The 14,581-nt window shown below is 40.3% G+C and overlaps 1 protein-coding gene across 5 annotated transcripts in view; it reads left to right on the top strand.

Moving 5' to 3' along the window:
• PPP3CA (protein phosphatase 3 catalytic subunit alpha) overlaps positions 1-14,581 on the top strand; it is a 324,510-nt gene that overhangs the window by 178,045 nt on the left and 131,884 nt on the right. Inside the window, exon 1 of one of the 5 annotated variants that reach the window (XM_053217101.1) lies at positions 11,569-13,196. The exons of the other annotated variants lie outside the window; for them this stretch is intronic. The gene's annotated coding sequence lies outside the window, so the exon portion shown is untranslated. Of the gene's footprint in view, positions 1-11,568; positions 13,197-14,581 lie in introns of those variants that run through there. 5 annotated transcript variants of the gene reach the window in all.

Below are 14,581 nucleotides of genomic sequence, written 5' to 3' on the forward strand. Positions count from 1 at the left end.
TGGTGCAAATCAGAATTCATTAAAAGAATTTATGATGGAAAATTCAAAAATCCAACTCAGGATTTATATAAACTCGCCTTATGTCGTTGGGTCTTTTGGTGTGCTTTCTTATCCTCCGAATTCCACTTTTCATCTGATTCACATAGGGGTTACATGACGTGTGTTTTACTTCCAAGTAGAAGGGTAGTTGTTTTGTTTAGCATCTTCTTGTCATTACTATACTAAAAGAATACCCTTTTCTGAGAGTAGCAGGAAAAGGAAGATAAAAATGATGATACTGGTGAAAACTATTGTCTAAAAGCTGTGAGAAAGAGTGCAGAGCGTGAATCAGGAATCCAGGGAGATGGTGCCAGTTCTGACAATGGTTTCTTCCTGCAATTCATGAGAAGATTATTCGCAGTGATCTCAAGGCCCTTTTTAGTGTTGATTCTGTGAGTGTGTTTCTTACTCAAAGTACATACATATTGCATAACTTCAAAGTGACTATCTTGATCAGATACTTCATTAACCTTATCAGGGTTTCCTCTTGCCACCCTTTCAAAACATCTCTGTGTCAAAGCAGCAGATAACCTCCACTTTTGTTATTGTGTGATTTCACTTTCCACCATATGATGGTTTCCTGAACGTTTCAGAACGACTGGTTTTATTTTTGTGAGTTCTCCAATATCCAGAATGACTTCTGTCATGAACAAAATAATCTGTGTTATTATAGCTAAAGCCTCCCTGCCCTTCCCCATGTTGTGTTTCTTTTTATTTTAAAATATAGAAGGGCTGTTTCACCAAAGTACTTTTTCTTCTTTAAGTATATTCTTTTTTATATTTCTCTAATATAAACAATAAGAATATCGGCTGCTTTTTAATTGGAATGGTTTTATGGTAACTATATAAAAAAAGCATTGTGAAAAGGGAAAGGATTTATGAATTTTAAGTGATCTATTCTGATATATCACTATGACATAATGAGATATATATATTTGGTTCCCACCCCCAGTTTCTGACACAGAGCTCCTAAAACCCATGTGACTTCCTGAGTCATGGGTTATAGGAGCATCTCACACAGCACCACTAAATACTTTGGAGTTTCCTGGGTGATGGGGGCATCTTTTGTTCTAATGAGGCAACTCTAAGTGGGCTCCTGGAGGGATTCAGGGTAGGGACCAGTCACCAGAAAGAGCAAGCCATGATTGGAAGCTTGGAACTTTCAGCTCACTCTCCATCTTCTAGAAGGGGAGTGAGACAAGAGATTGAGCTAATAATCTATCATGCCTGTGTGATGAAACCTCCATAAAAATGTCTAAATTATGGGGTTTGGAGAGCTTCTGAGTTTGCGAACATATCTATGTGCCAAGAGGGTGATGCACCCCAGCTCTACAAGAAAGGAAGCTCCTGCTCATATATCTGATTGCTGGCCATAACCATCCCTATTATTAAATCCTTGACTTTGAAAACATACTTGCATTTTTGTTCCTGTGATTATTTTCCTGCTGTGAGTAGTCATCTTAATTTTGTTTTTGGAAGAGATTGAGAGAGAACTTCAGCTACCAGCCTCACAGATCAGGAAACTGAAGGGCACTAGTCTGCCAAGGTCACTCACTGCTGGTTAGTGTGAGTCAAGCCCAGAATCCCGGTTCCTCTTCAATGTCCCACTGCCCTTCTTTGTTCTGTCACCTGTTTGTTTCTGAACAACAGTGTGTAGAACAGTGATGGTTTTTCTTCTGGATCATGTCAACGTTACCTTTGCGGTTTAGTGTCTTTTGCCTTTATTAGAATTTAATGTATGTTTATATACATTGAAAGTGTTTATGGGGTGCCTGGGTGGCTCAGTCAGTTAAGGTCTGACTTTGACTCAGGTCATGATCTCATGGTTCACAAGTTTGAGCCCCACGTCGGGCTCTGTGCTGACAGCTCAGAGCCTGGAGCCTGCTTCGGATTCTGTGTCTCCCTCTCTCTCTGCCCCTCCCCTGCTCATGCTCTGTCTCTGTCTCTCTCAAAAATAAAGATTAAAAAAACCTTAATTATAGAGTGTTTTAACAGCTGTTCTTCAGTGTTCAATTTGAGTTTTTCTACTCTAACCTAGCCTGTAGATCACACATTAACTCACTTTTCCCTACTAACCCTTAACTAGAGTAAGCCCTTAATGTCCTTCTCGTTTTGTCCTTGACCTGGAGTTTTCTTCTGCTTCTTACATCATAGCTGGCAGCAGGATACAGGTAATGACCTGCGAGGCGTGATGTTTGTCCATTCCATTACTATCCTTGTTTAACGGCTGGAAATGTTTCCCTCATCTTCCCCCATAATTACCTTTAAATGTCTTTAGATTTGAGAAAGTTCGGTTTTGTGGAGGCCACATAATGCTAATGGGAGACTACCACAGGTCTCCTTTCTCTATTTCCTGTGGAAAGTGGAATAAAATAGAATGTTTCAGTTTCCCAAACTTTCTTCACTGTGTGGTAGAATCAACCTTGTTCATTATATCTGTGCCTAAGAGCGAACAACACTCTGCCCCTCTCCTTGCCGAGGTTCCTTCCTGGCCGTCTCTCTCAGTCTGAAGATAGAAAATAGAAGGCGTTTCATACACCGAAGACCATTACTTCCCAGTTTCGTTTTTGCCATCCAGCATTCAGGGCAGATCCAGCATATGCATCTTTTAATATTGTGTACAGCTGCAGAATTACAAAGTACTCAATGTGTGTGTGTCATAGACAGCTTTAACTCCCTTTGGGCTCCTTAGAGACTTCTTTAGCAAATACTCAAATAGAATCATAAAGAAAGAACTAAATCTGGAAAGAACATTAGGGACAAAAACAACTCAAGGAGTGTGGTGGGAAGAATGGCGGACTTGTCAGTAATCAGCTGGAGTAACCTTGGAGCAAGTCGCCTCAACCGCTGCGTGTCAGTTTTCTCATTGAGAAAATGAGCCAGACAGCAAGGTGCAGGAATTATCTGGACACCACTTCTTTTATTCACTGAAAATTGGTTATTACGGTTTTCGCAGGAGTTTGCCACAGATGGGCTCCCGAATCCCAATTTTAGCCATCACCTCAAGGGCTCCCTTTATTTCTCAGAAGGAAGGCTTTCATCCTCTGTAGGCCCCTGCTGATTTGTACAGCTTCCAAAACCAGGGGAGCCTCGGTCCAGCTTCTCCTCAGAGTTTATTTCCTGTCTTCAGGCTATGTTTTCATCTTCGCTACCAGGGCATCCCCATCTCCTTTTTTCCCCATCATTATGGATTTCTTAGATCTTTTTCATGTCTCCCAATACTTTCCAGGGCTTTAAATCTCACCCTAGCCCTCCACTCCCATTTCACAAGTACATCCCTTTTGCAGGCAGGCAGGCGGGCCACCGGATGCCTGATTCAAATCCCAGCCCTTTCACCTCTCAGCCCTGTCACCTCTCAGCCCTGTGACCGGTCAGGTTACTTACACTAGGTGCTTCAGTGTGGAGCTCACAGGATTGTTGTGGGGATTAAGTGAATTAGTATCTGTAAAGCTCTTAAAGCACTGTCTGCCACATGGTAAGTGCTGTGTGATTGCTGGCTATTGTAATATGACTGCTGACCATGTGCCCTCCCCGGCTCCCACCTCGGTATTCTTCTTGGCAGGCTGAGGGTCTCATCTTCCCCGGACCAAGAATGCGTGTCTGTTTATGTTATTTTAGATCAAGAAGTACACACTAGCTGGCACCCATCGGCTTCCCTTACAGACTTTCAAATTATGTCTAATCTCATATTTAGATTTGAGCACACAGACTTTATGTTCCTCTAGACCTAGAAGTCATTCTTATAATACTTCCGGTTTTCACGTGTTGTTGGAAAGATAGGCTGTACTTAATTCCAGAAAATGCTTTAGAAAAAGTTTAAGCCAACTCTCAAGAATACATAGATACCAAAGGATATTTACGTTTCTTGCTTAAAAAACTTTAGTCTCTGGTGACTTTTAATTTTGTGAAATCTTAATGGAAAAGGTTAATCCACCAGATAATCTGGTTGCTTCCCTTTCTTGAAAAGAAGTCTTCCAGGTTCATGTTTTAAAAGAGCTAATATTAAACAAGGAATATGGAAGAAGCCAATCTTATTGATAAAAACGTAAGTATTTAATAGAACCATAAAATATCAAAAACGCTTAAAAACTTAGAGATTGTTGAATTTAGTGATTTCCAGACTATTTGCTAACCACCCAAGTCTTTTTGAACGAACTACTATGCAAACCTTCAAATACAAACAGAAAGGCCCTGCCTAACAAAAAAGATGATGCCTCCCTTCCCTGTGACCAAAGATCATACAGAAACAGAGCTGAGAAATGTCAGCTCAGCTAACTTTCTCCTTTGACCCTGGAAGAAACTGAGGTTCAGAGAGGTTTGCTTCATTACACGGACATTCAGCTGGTTAGCGGATGGACTGGAAGTAGAAATCAGCTGCCTGAACTCCTACGTAAGCTTGATTTCCATACTTCATTCCACTTTTTACCCTACAAAGTTATTGTTACAGTTATTTATAATTATTTGGAATGTGATGTGTTTAACAGCTGGGACTTTGGGTTTGGATTGATCTAGGTTCAAATTCCGGATCTGCCCATTCTGTCACTGACACGGCTTAAAAGTCTCTGTACCATATCTTACAGATAAGATTTTCTTCCTGTAAAGTAGGAATGATGGTAATGGCGTATACCTCAATGGGTTTTTGTAATGCTATCCGATCAGTAAGTGTTACCTATTCTTAGCATTGATACGGTCATTGTCAATATTCTTATATTCAGTTAGCTAGCTATTAAATCTGAAATTGCTTTGATTAAAAAATTAAAATTAAGCTCAGTTAAGTTAAAGTAAATTGGATGAAAAGCCTCTTCGAATGGTTCTTTAAAACTTATGTTCGTAGAGGGTTATCTTCTTCATCTGTATTTCTATAACTATATCTGCATCTATATTAGTATCTCCCTGGATCTTTATCTCTATACATTCTGACATCGCTGCCTTTCCTGGTGTTTAAGAGTAAGTGTGTGGGGTAAATATAACAATGTTGTTTTTCAGCTGTTGATAAAAATGTAAAATGTTGAAGCTGTATATAACTGTGGAAATCACTTAGTGTTTCATTTTACTGTTGCAAAAAATATGCCCACTAAAATTTGGATTTTTTCCCTTAGCACATCAGGTTTCAAAAATCCTGTACATCCGAGCACTGCCTTCTCCCTCCCACCACAGGCTAAATAAACACTCTGCCCACCACACATCCATGTATTACTCATAGCAATGTAGCTGGGCCTATAAGACATTTTTCTTTTTCTTTTCTTTTCTTTTTTTTTTTTTAATTTTTTTTTTTCCAACGTTTATTTATTTTTGGGACAGAGAGAGACAGAGCATGAACGGGGGAGGGGCAGAGAGAGAGGGAGACACAGAATCGGAAACAGGCTCCAGGCTCTGAGCCATCAGCCCAGAGCCTGACGCGGGGCTCGAACTCACGGACCGCGAGATCGTGACCTGGCTGAAGTCGGACGCTTAACCGACTGCGCCACCCAGGCGCCCCTCTTTTTTTTATAGGACATTTTCACATAACACCTACCATCACTCCACCTGACCCCCACAACAAATGAATGAATGAATGGATGGATGGAGGGATGAATGAATGAATGAATGAATGAAGTAACACCCAACAAAGAAAAGTTCTGTTTCATTAATCACGAAAAGCCATTGTTAGGGCCCAGGATCCAACCTCAACATCTCCCATGTTGTTGCCCTGGTCTCCTATACTAAGGGGGAAAATGTGGCAGTAGACAGGAGGCTGAGAGGGAGAGGTGGATGTTTAGAGTTCAGTGTGTCTATGGATTATCACAGATCTGGGGATGCTGATTTTACACATCCAGGTAACGATGCCTCAGCACAAAGGAATCTAATGTGTGGCTATGTGGCGAATTGATTTTATTCATCTGAATGGTGATGATAAAGCAGTGCAGCAATTTCGTAAACCTTTTATTTTATAAGATCATTATGAAATGTATTAAAGCAATGCGACAGTTTTTACGAAGAAGGAGAACTTAGAGACGTATGTTTAATATGTCTTGTGGGAATGAGAACGTAAATGAACTCCTGGTTAAGTCAGCATCTGTCCTGATTTAAAAATTAAATCTGCCCCCCCCCCAACTTTGCATTAGCGAACTAGGTGATTTCATGGAAGTAGGTCTAAGCCTCTGAAGAGTTACTGTAGAAGAGTTCACATGGCTTAGAAAGAATCTGAAATGGGGAAGGGAGACAGTCCCTTTCAAGATTTTAAAGGGAAGGAAAAGTGGGAATGACATTTTAGGGATATTTGGTCACAGGGGAACTGTGACTAATAGTGTGTTAGTCACAACACTAGGCACTCTAATAATGTTTTCATATTTAAGACCTTTAATGGCACTGCAATTTAGCAATAAATTCAGTGCTGATTCCATAGCAGAAACTATTGTAAGTGCTTGGGATATGTCTGTGAATAAAAGACAAGATCGAAGTATAGCTCTCTTTATAAATGACAGAACTGAAGCTCAATGATGTTAAGCAAGCTTGCCTAAAGCCACCAATAGAAGTGTCCTAAATGGGGAGGGCACCTGCGTGGGTCAGTCGGTTAAGCATCTGACTCTTGATTTTGGCAGTGGTCATGATCTCACAGTTTGTGGGATCAAGTCCCATGTCAGGCTCTGCGCTGACAGCAGGATCCTGCTTGGGATTCTCTCTCTCCCTCTGTCTCTGTCCATCCCCAACTCATGTTTTCTCTTTCTCTCTCAAAACAAATAAAATAAACATTAAAAAAAAAGAAGTGTCAGAAACAGGATTTGAACACAGGTCTCTGATTCCACAGCTCAAGCCTCAGGAATATGGCATGAATTCCTAGGCATACTCCTGTTGAGTCTTTTTGCCTTCCAAATACAGTTGATAAAACCTGTGCTGCCCATCCCCTGGGCTTATTGTGAGAATCAAGTGGTCTTCTGGATGTGGTGAGTTTCAGTCTCTCTCTTTCCGTCTCCTACTGCTCTCTATTGATAGTTGGGTAGAGTATTATTAACATTCTGGGTTAAGTCTGTTTACAAGTATGACTCCTCCAGTGGAAAATGCACATCTGCATTCCACAAACTGTCACTCATTCATGCAGTCAGTCATTTGGTCAGCAAATATTTACCAAGTGCTGCCATGCATTAGGCACTGGACATAAATATGTCTCACCTAAGTGAGACACGTCTATTTCCATGTGATCCTTACATCCTAGCAGAGATGGGTATTACACAAATTATACAATTGTTTATATTTGTGTTAAGTATTCCAGAGGAAAAATAGAGACATGTCTGTCTCTCGTACACCTGTAGCTAATTCATTTACCAAATGAATTAGTAAATAGATGGATGGTTAGAATAAATTCCTCTACAAAGTGGCAACTGAGCACAGAGACTTGAGTGTCATCATGCCAGGGTTCAGAACCCAGCCCTGCTGTTAACCGAACTTTGGGGCTTACCCAAGTTACTCAGCGTCCCCGTGTTGCCATTTCCTGCAGAAGAGAAATAGTAATGGTCGTCATAAGGGCTGAATGAGGGCTATCAGGAAAAAATGTAGGAGAGTGCAAGACAAACAAGTGGGGAAGGAGATTAAGCTATCATTATTATACTGCTATTATCATGTACTAGAACTTTTCAGGAAATTCTCTTTTACCCATTGAGTTCACCTCTGCTGTTAACCTTCTATGAGTTTATTAAAAGCATTGTGCCGTAGTTGGCATCAGAACCAACTGTAAGGCTTCAAAGAATACATGCATCCAGCCCTGTTGTAGGATATTCTTATTCGGGAAGTCTGGATAGAGCTCTGCGCTTCAAAAGCTTCACCGGTGACCCTGATTCACACCCCCAGGTAAACACTGATCATTTAAAAAATGACTCAGAAAGAAGATTACACACATGGCAGTGCTCAAGCGTCAACTCCTGACAGCCCCCCAAGGACTTGTCTTTGTGTACCTGTCCTGGCGTGAGTATTGAAAAATGTGATCAGTAAGCAAAACAGATAAATATGTAAGAAATCCTGGAGACTCTGGTTGATTCTTTTTCCAAATGGCATTTAATTTTTACTACTTTTTCAAAACACCAACATGAGGTGGCAATTGCCCAAATACGTTTGACTAGCTTAGAATGCGAGCCGCTGGGGAACAGGGATTTCTGTCAGTGTCACTGATGTGCTGATGTATTGGTATATAGTACATGCTCAATAAACAGGAGTGGAAATGAATTGAATACGTTTTAAAGCCTTTAGCTGTTTTGGAAGAGATAACAAGGATGAAGTACAGGCTGGGCCAGGATTTTCTAGTGAGGGTAAATAACACATATGTTGATTATTACATAATTTTCTGAGTAAAGTCCTGGTATAGATCTACCTAAGAAACGTGCAGAGACAGAGAACGGATCCTGGGTGTGACGTTGATCTGAGCATGGCGGACATTTTTGGCAAGTCTAAAAGTCTCATTTTTCTCCCGCCTTGCACCTCACCCCTGGGTGCTCTTTCTCAGGTCTTAGCTCCCTCCCAATTAGCTAGCTTCTATTTGATTACTTGAATTGACATAGAAAATATTTACAGCTTTTGTTTTTAAGTTCTGGATGACGTTCTGTGTTTGTTATGTGGTTAACTGAGGCTTGACAGCTCTCGGGAAGAATCACAGCCCGGAGGGGCAGGGGGATTAAAGCTGGGCATCTCAGGGACTTTGCAGTGGGTTCTGGCTTTTGATCTCCATGGGTGATTTTCAATAAGAAGCAGGAGGATCTTTTTTCCACTTTTCTTTGTAGCTTTATATAATCAAGGGGAAAATAATGTCCTGAGGCTTTAAATAACTGAGATTTTGTATGATTTGTTTTAAGGTCACCATTCTTTCGTGATTTCAGTTGGTAATCCCGACATCTTAAATTGTTGTCTGTGGGTAATTTCAAGTATCTGTGGTATCCTGTGTAATGGCTCTTAACTGGGCCTTGAGGAGGAGGATGCAGATAAGAAAATGATAGAAAATAAATTCTGGATTTTACAAGGAAAATTATAGAAATAGGGGAAATGAGCCAAACAATTTGGGCTTGCCTTGTAATATACTGCCTCAATTTAAAACATGCCACATGGCACTCACTGTAAAATGAACAGTCTTTTTCTCTTCAGAATCAACAGTGACTCCCCAGATTTAAGAGGATAAAAATCACCAGCATGACTTGTAAACATGGCTTTAAATGGTTTCTGAATCAGCACTTCTTAAAGGTGCTTGTTATGGATTGTTTTATTGTTGCAAAGTCATCACATATGAGAGGCAGTGTTTAAAAAAAGGCATTTACTGCTTCTGGTGTATAGATAGCATTGGCATGATCGATCCCTGCTTTTTAGCAGTTTATAATCAAGTGCTGAAAACATGTGCTATTCACGTATAGCAAGGTAAAAAAAAAATCATCAAATCCATATGTAGGCATTTGGTAATTGTCTCTTCTTGCAAGACACATCTTTGTAAACCTGTTTTCAGTTTATATTGATCTCAAAGGATATTTAGCATGTGTGTGCCGTTACCAAGATTGCTTTTCAACTTTCGTGTAAAAGTCAGAGGCTGATTGATGCTCCCAGAGCTGCCACACGTGGTGGGCAGGTATGCACCTCATGACAGAGGAGCCTCGTGAACAGCGCCCTCTGCAGTAGCAGAGGGCAACAACCCCCAGGGTCCTGTGTAGCAGCTCTGGGCACACAACACCGTTCATTCCCCTCTATACTGCTTATTGAACACGTTCTCTAGGCACTGTGCCAAATCCCTGTAGAAAGTACGAATGATGAATTTCACCCAGCAACTCTATTAGGATTTAGGTGAAATATTCAGTTTCCTAAGTTGCTTACACGCAATTACCAGACTCGACACTCCATTTCGTCTTCAGTGAGTAGGCAAGCTAGGCTGTTGACTCTTGTGTCTGGATATAATTGCTTGGCAAGCTTATCTGTAGCTCCTTGTTGTAATTAGTTATCCTTGTGGAAAAGTCAGTATCTCAATTTCCTGTTTGCTGTTCTTATTAAAGTCTACAGAGTAGTTTCATCATTGTTTCATTTACTGCATATTATCGATCACTCAGCAAATAGGTGTAAAGGGGGAGATAAAATGATCAAGAATTAGTTCCTAGGGTTCATCATTCCTTTATCATGTTCACGTGTTAGATTTGGCAGACGGATCATTGTATCTGTATAAGCAGATGTAGCAAACACAAAAGCCTTGGTGTCAATATCTAATATAGTATTACACATGTTACTTGCTAGACATGCAGTTAGAAAGGCATAACTCCTAAAAATCAATTTCCAAAGAGTGGTATCTCTGGTTTTACAGATAGGATTCAGTTTTACAGTACTTGAACTTTTTCTTTTTTTTTTTTTTTTGCCATCATCCAAATGTTAGTCCTTTTCTTACTGGACTTCTTGGCAAGTTGACACAGTCTTTTCTCCCAATACCTTCTTCATTTGGTTTTCAGGATTCCATACACTCCTGTTTTTCCCTTAGCTCTTGGCCACTTTTTCTTTGTCTCCTTAGTGGCCCTTCCTTCTCTTAGAGTGTCCCAGGGTTTAGTCCTTGGACTGCCTCTCTCCTCTATCCACATGCACTCTCTTTGAACATCTCATCCATTCTCTTGCTTTCAAAACCATCCTCAGTCTCATGCTTCATAAATGTCTGCGTCTCCAGCCCAGTCCTTTCCTCTGGGAAAGTTCAGTCTCCCGTTTCTCAGCGCTTGCTTACCTCCATTTGCCTGTAAGAGGCATCTCAAATCTAAACCTGTCCAGAACCATACTGCTGACCTTCCCTCTTAAATCTGCTCTTTTTACTGTCCTTCCTCACAGTACGCAGCCACTGTTCTCTTGACATCTTTCTTTCTTTCACATCCTGTGTGGATTCTCTCTGAAAATCCTTATGGCTGCGGCTTTAAAGCATGTTCGGAATCTGCACACATCTTATCCCCTCTGCCTCGGCTTCCTTGCCTGGGCTATTGTAGTAGCCTGTATGTAAGTGTTCCCCAGCTTCTCTCTTGCCACACATTGTCAACCTAGCAGGCGGTGTGACCCTGGTAAATCACAGGTAGGATTATACTCATCTCAGTCCCTCAAGTGTCTTCTCTCCCCACTGCAAAAGAGGACAAGCGCTTGCCTTCATCTTTAAGACTCTGAGTTGTCCCCCGCTTCTGCTCATATTTCTCTTTAATTACACTCCTGCTGCCTTCACCCTCCTTCCTTAACCTCAGCCACACTGGCCTCCTTTCTGTTCCTCACACATGCTCTGTACTTGCTGGAAAGCTGGTCACCCATGTATCTGCACAGTCCTCACCTCCATGTGGTTGCTCAAAAGTCACCTTCTCAGCAAGGATTTCCCTCACCACATTATAGAAAGGAGTGGTCCTCTTCCCCCACCCTCACTGCTCCTCAGATACTTGCTGTCCTGCACTCCTATTTTCTTCTATTGCACTTATCATCCAATGGAGCACTTTGTGGCTCAGTTTTTTAAAATCTATTATGTCTTTCTCGCTAGAATGTAGGCTCATAGAAAGCAGTAATATTTATTTTTTCCATCGCTTTACTCTCAGTTTCCAGAACAGTATCTGGAATATATTTGGCACTTGATAAATACTTGTTCACTCAGCTAATAATGATTTACATATTTGCTAAGCCCTTTTTAGATGCTTTATACTACAGCTGTCTAGCTGAACAAAACTGTTTGTCTTGTAACCATGTGGCTGAGATTTATCCCCCAAAAACGTGCTGCTTCATGTACATCCAGAAGCAGCTGGTTCTTAAGTTACCTTAACTAAGAGCCACTACAGTAATGACAAGAATCATTATTTCTATTGTCCAGTAAAGGCTGTAGCTCCTCGGGCCATCATAATAGCAGCCACCCATAGAGCCTAACAAGTGATTTTTTCCTTTAGTAATTGCACTTTAGTAATTATCCCCCTTCCTTCAATTAATGAGACCTCAAATAACGATTTAGTTGAAAGCATAGAATTTTGGAATTTGACTTAAGGCAATTCATTTCTCACCTCATTTTCTCCTGAATTCAGGTTAAAATGTTCAATTGCGATTATAATTAAAAAGGAGAGGCAGGAAAAAGTGAAAGCCTGGCATGCGTTATTATTTCAGTTTTTAAAATTGCCTTATTGTTCTCTAATAATCTAGGTCTTATTAGCGTCAACAGTACAAGGCGAATAAGACATAGTGCCTTGGCTTAAACATCTTAATGTAGCCTAAGGAAATACAAAATGTAAATAGCAGTCAATAAATGTGTTCATATTATTAATGTTGGTTAAGAATCCTTAGAGGGAAGATCTTTTTTATCCATCTTTTTTTTTTTTTTCAATCCATCTTTTAAATGATGGGCTGGGTACTTCCAGATGATTGACTTAATAAAAATGAACAGCCCGTATGAAAATCCAAAATAACAGAAGATAGTCTCCACAGAAATAAACTGCCCAGTGGGGACTCATAGTGGCAGGGCGTGACACATGGCTCGCCACATAGCATGGCACTTGCAAATATGACTTAGGCAATGAGAAACTGAATTCAGGAAATGTTCTTTTCTTTTCTTTTTTAGCTCTTCTCTGGAGGAGGAAGAGTGTTCAGGAGAAAATAGCCTTAGGAAGCAAAAGGAATTGGCTAAGATAAATAAACACGGAATGTCTGTGTTGAGACTGATTTGCATGATGGAAATCTACTTTGTTGGGTTCAGGGAACAATGCACTGTACTGCTCTAACAGGGCAATTTCATATTGTTTTGGCATGAAAATGGGTTAGGAGACACCATTGGATGGCCTAGTTCAGAAAAGCTGAGGTGACAATTGGTTAAGGTGAAAGGAAAATCTAACTGCTGAAACTCGACTGATCTGGAAGAAAATATGTTGGTGTTTGATTACCTGTGGTGAGAAGAACTTCTTCGGCTAGGAGTTTGTTGAGTTGTCCAAATGGTCGTTGAGTATGCCTCCTCCTAAAATACATCTGAGTCAGAACGTGCATGCAAATTGAAGTTCGTTTTTTTTTTTTTAATCTACTAAATGGAGGATGTGTTCCAGCTTCTACCCACTTGTATCCTCAGCACCCCCTGTGTCTTGAAATTTTACTTAACTAATTTAGCAAGTCTGCAGTCTTCTACCATGGCTCATTCCATCATTATACCGTCCATCTGCCTTTCTCTTAATTAACCAGGTGAGGTGAGTCTTATTTAACATTAAAATCATTTTGTTGTTGTTGTTTTGTAGAAATTTTTATGTGTCTATGTCTGTCACTACCACTAAAGCTAATGCCAATTTGAGTATATCTCAGTAATGTTGCTTGGTAAATTCCTTTTATTTTAATTTTGAAATGCCCGCTGGCTCATAAAGGACTGCTATGTGCTTGTTTATGGCTGGTGATCTCGAGATTAGATACACTTTGTTGATGTACACATAAAAGTTTTATAATATTTTGATAGCCTAGAACAGACATCAGAGATGGAAGAGGTTTCAGATGTTCGAGGATTTTTCTTCTTATTTTGGGGTAAAGCAAAAGGAATGAAGGGTTTGGTATTCGATTTTAAAAAGTTGAGGATTACAGCTGACTGGATGAAAGGATAATGACTTGCGTGAAGCACATTAAAGGGTTGATTTTGGGTTCGGGTTTCGGTAGCTGCTTGGAAGATTGTGTAGATACCAAACTGCTATTGCAGGTACTTTACTGTTTGTAGAGTGAAGAATTACTTAGTCTATATTAACGAATGGCATTATTTCATGTTGTTGAGTCCAAAATCTGAGGTGTTTATGGAAAGATTTTGCCCTTCTGCAAAGAGAAATGTGGAATAAGGAATAGGATAGCTAAACCACTCCAGGTCCCTTCCTGTCTTATCAGTAGGAGACAAAATGTAAACAATAATATGCAATAAAGGATAGGTGAGCAAATTAGAAAGTGATAAGCAGCACGGAAGTAGAAAGAGCAGAGTGGACTCTCACCAGGGGGGAGAGTTGGTGGCATTAAAGTAGAGTGGTCAGAGTAGGCTCCATTGAGAAGCTGGGATTTGAGCAGACTTGCCGTGGCTGAGGAGGTGGCCCAGGAGATCTGTGGAAGGAAGGCTCTTCCTAGAGCGAACAGCTAGACCATGGCTATAAGGGCATAAATGTGGCCGAGTGTTCATGCTGTAGCAGAGAGGCAAGCATGACTTCCACGGGGAGAACAAAGCTGGGGAATAGTAGACTTGATTACTTATTCTTCCTATAATGTCTTAGGCATTTGTTACCATGAAAAAAAAAATCCTAAGTTACTTTGCTCTTATTTAATGTTTGTTTTGGTAAAATGGAAACTGGAGTATTCTTTAACCCTGAATTTAAATTAAATTATAGAACATATTAAGTATAAAAAGAACCACTTTTTAATCACTATTTTGTCCCAGCTGTGTCAACATGAGTTTCAGTAGATATTTCTAGGCAGAGAGAATGATGGCCTAGACGTCAAATGGCAAATACCATAAGTGAGTCATCTATCAACTCTTACCTGAGAACATGAGAGAAATCTATTTATTTATTTATTTATTTATTTAAGTTTATTTATTTTGAGAGAGAAGAGA

The sequence above is a fragment of the Acinonyx jubatus genome, chromosome B1, assembly GCF_027475565.1.
Source record: "Acinonyx jubatus isolate Ajub_Pintada_27869175 chromosome B1, VMU_Ajub_asm_v1.0, whole genome shotgun sequence".
In the NCBI taxonomy this organism is placed as follows: domain Eukaryota; kingdom Metazoa; phylum Chordata; class Mammalia; order Carnivora; family Felidae; genus Acinonyx; species Acinonyx jubatus.